The following is a 4271-nucleotide window of genomic DNA, read 5'->3' as shown; positions in this document are numbered from 1 at the left end:
GTTCACTATCTCATTGAAAGGGGGTTTGTTGGTCAATTCACGGGAATATATGCCTCCTCATTAGTTGGCATCTTGGGTGGATAGAAATTGGAAGGCATTAATAGAAAATAAAATTTATTTGTCTTTTTGTGGAAATAGATTCTTCACATTTCTATTTGAAGAAAAGGAGAACAAAGAATTGATCTTTGGAAGTAATCCTTACTTCATGGGGACACAAGGTTTATATCTAAATATATGGAATCCTTTAAACAATATACCTTCAACAATTCTAGCTTGGATAAAACTTCCACATTTTGCCCTTAATTGTTGAAATGAATACACTTTTAGGAATATAGAAAATGCTCTTGGTAAATAAACAGATAAAGTTGAACATAAAGACATGATGTTTACATGTTCCAAAATATGTGTTGAAGTGGATCTTTAAAAAGGGATACCATAAGCCATCTAACTCACCCTAGACAACTGGACCTTTATTCAATAGGTGGACTCTGATCATATTCCATTTAAGTGCAAAACCTTTCATAAATACGGTTAATTGGATAGGGATTGCCCATAAAAACCTACAAAAGAGATGCACGCATACCCAGGAGAACAAAGGCAACAACCCAAAAGGAGAAGAGCAAGATAACAGTCCATTCCAAAACCCTCTCAATCTTCCTTTCTTCCTCCTCCCCCTGATCTCCTCCAAGCCAAGGAAAAACCATTTGTCCCATAGACCAGAAAATATCTCCACCTCGCAAATCAATATCTACAAATCCCTCTCACATTCAAACACCATTGAAACAAATGACCCAAAAAATATCAAGGGTATCAAATCGGAAGGAATGCCTCCATTGAAATATGACTCCATTCAATCATCGAAAACAATTATTCCCCCCTCTCAAGAAGTAAGCACAACAATCTCCAAGAAGATAGGGACCCCCGGAGTTGGCATTGGTGTGCATTGCTAGAAATGGGCCCATTAGAGGAATAGTTAGAAGATGAGGCTATCAAAATCTTCACAGTGAGAAAATCCATAAAAAAATAGGAAAGGAAACACAACAAGGAAAAATCGGAAGAACAAACAAATTGGGATAGAGTAATGGGCACCGAACATACTATAGAAGGATCTTATAGTAGTAACACTGGAAACTCAAAAGGTGGTTCAGTTCCTCTTGTGGGAGGAGCTACCAAATCAAATGGTAAAGGATGAAATTCATCTCATGGAATTGTAGGGTCTTAGGGTGTGAATAAAAATGGAAAATAATGAAAATTTACCCAAAGAAGAGAATTCCCAAATGCCATTACTTTGGGAGTCTAAGCCGGATGAAAAAATATCCCTCCATAAAAGTAAGGGAATCTGAACAAATAGTAGGGAAAAATCAACTAGTTCTAAAGGAGCATCAAGAGGACCATGCACAATTGGGTCATCATCCCACTTTCAATTTATTCAAGAACTATCTTCAACACATTGGATCACAACCTATTTGCTCCACGTTTTATCAGGTAACAATATCAATTTTTTTCAATATGTATATGATGATTGCATATTAGGATAAAATAGATTTGTGGAACTCCCTATCAAGCTTGAAAGACAGAATTTGAAAGAAAAATAGTATTTTTGCAGGAAACTTTAACACCACAGTCCATGACTAGGAAAATAGGGGACTCTTTGGTAAGGGATCCATTTAGAGAAAACTTATAAGATCTCATCCCATCCCTTGACTTGTTTGACCTTAAGCTGATAAAAGGAAAATTTACTTGGTATAATAGGTGAATTGGGTCGTGGCACATCATGCCTAGATTGTACAAATACCTTGTCCATAGTTCCCTACTGGGTGAAAAAATCTCTCCCTATCTCAAATTCTCATATTTGAGGTTTAATCGCAAATCAATAGCATTGTATTTTCCCCCACTCATAATTATGGACCAGTTCCATTCTATTATAATCTTATCTGAACACATAACCCTAAATTTCTTGATCTAGTCTCAAAGGTTTCAAACCAATGGATAGAAGGCTTGTCAATGTTCATTTGGTAGCAAAAGATAAAAAAAGGTTAAGTAGGTGCTCAAAACCCAAGCTAAGTAAAACTAGGAAAAAGACAAGGAATCTACTCTTGTTTTAAAGCTTCAATTGGAAATATTATAAAAACAAGTAGTTACCCAAAGTCTATTAATGGAAGGAAAAACTATTTTTAAAAGATTGCAATATAAATTGAGAAATGAGGAGGAAATTTGGACGTTAGAATCAAGGAGTATATGGTTGAAGGTAGGGGACATCCAAATGGAATTATTTCATATTCAACCCAAGAAGCATGTATGGAGGAAGCTAACAAAATAACTACACCAGAGGGAGAAACCTTGTCTTCCTACAACCAAATAAAATAGGTTTCAATAAAGCATTATGCCAGCCTATACAATGAGTAGTCTCCTCTTGACGATGAGGAAAGAGCAACTATGTCAAAGCACATTCCCAATCTAGTGACTAAAGAAGAAAATGGAAAATTGACCTAACCAAATTCAACAAATGATGTATGGGAGGCATTAAAATCATTTGATCCTGACAAAGCTCATGGACCAAATGGATTCTTGGCACATTTTTACAAACATTGTTGGTTTATAGTCAAGAAGGACCTGATTACAATGATATATTATGCTCACAACTTCTCAAAAACTAGAGGATGGATCAATTTGGCATTTCTTGCATTGATCCCAAAGGAATTTAATCCATCCACATTCGATATATTTCAGCCCATCTCATTATGCAATGTCTCATACAAGGTTATAACAAAATCATCTCCAACAAAATAAAGTATCTTGTCCTGAAATTGATTTCAAAAAGTCGAGGATTCATCCATAAAAGGAAAATTATAGACAATGCTATCTTGGTGCAAGAGGAAACCCGCTCAAACAAATTGAGAGGAGAAAAAGGAATGATTATCAAACTTGACATGGAAAATGGCGTTGAGAAAGTCGAACACAACTTTCTCCCGTTGTCCTCCATATATTTGGTTTCAATTCAAAATTCACTACATGTATTTCAACATGTATAAGTTCCCCATGGATTTCACCTTTGTTAAATGGATGATCAATGGGGTTATTTTAAGCCACTTTTGGTATTCATCAAGGTTGTCCCCTATCCCCACTTCTCTACTATTTTACAAGCGTACTCGTTCAACAAGAAGCTTGAGCACAATAGAAGAACATGCATCCTTCCAAGGATTTGAATAGTAAGGGGCAATAAGGATGTAAACCACACAATTCACAAATGACACTCTTTTGTCTAGGGGAGCATTAACAATTACATATGCAAGGTTTAACACAATTCTTTATCAATATGTTTCAACGTTGGGGGCTTATTGCATAAAAGAAAATGCTTGCTCCTCACTTAGAATAATAACTCATTTAGGAAAGCAGCAACACAAAGAAAACTTCAAATTCCCATTAAAGAGGAATGGGAATCTTTCAAATATTTGGGAATTATTGTCATCCTAAATACTCTCTCTCATAATTGACATCTTGTTATAGATAAAATAAAGTTAAATTTTCCAATTGGGGAGCTCAATGGTGAAATCCAACAATGATACTAGTTTTGCTAAAAGTTTCCCACCCTATTTCCCAATTCTCTACATCACTTACCCCAATAGGAGTAAGAAACTCCAATAGCCAAAGGCCTAAGGAAATTTTTATGGCAAAGTGGCAAAACAAACACTAAAAGATACCATCTAGTTAATTGGGCAACATTCAAAGCTTCCATGAATCACAGTGGCCTAGGTGTGAAAGATCCTTCCCTCGTGAACCCAACTATATTTCCTATGTTTAAATCCTAAAACAAACAATACAGAGCCTATTTTAAATAAAAACCACTCTTTAAAGGAATAGGGTGGCTCTTCCTAAATTTGTTTATTAAAGGATCTAGTTAGCAAGGAACAAAGCAAATTTTCAAGAAACTTGGTCATTGTCAAAAGTAATAGTAGAAAGAGTAAAGGCCCTTTTGGCAAAGCATATGAAAACTAGAGACTTAAAACTCTATAGATCCTAGGACCTATATAGGTATGAGCGTCATTGCTTCTCCTATTTTAACTTGTAGTATATATCTAATCCCCCCAAAAGCAAGAAACATATTTGACATTTATCTCTTACAAAGGAATAATTTTAGGTCTGGATTAGTAATAAAGAAGCATACATCTTATGCTTTGATGGGGCTTTAAAGAAAAATCTAGGGGTGGTCGGTGTAGGGGGATCCTGAATGGTGCTTAGGATTATGAATAATGTAATTGATCACTTGGCCA

The sequence above is a fragment of the Pinus tabuliformis genome, chromosome 1_2 (assembly GCF_031772625.1).
Source record: "Pinus tabuliformis cultivar Carrire ecotype Pingquan chromosome 1_2, CPIR1, whole genome shotgun sequence".
NCBI lineage: Eukaryota > Viridiplantae > Streptophyta > Pinopsida > Pinales > Pinaceae > Pinus > Pinus tabuliformis.
The sequence above is the reverse complement of the archived record's forward strand: the minus strand, read 5'-3'. Positions refer to the sequence as shown.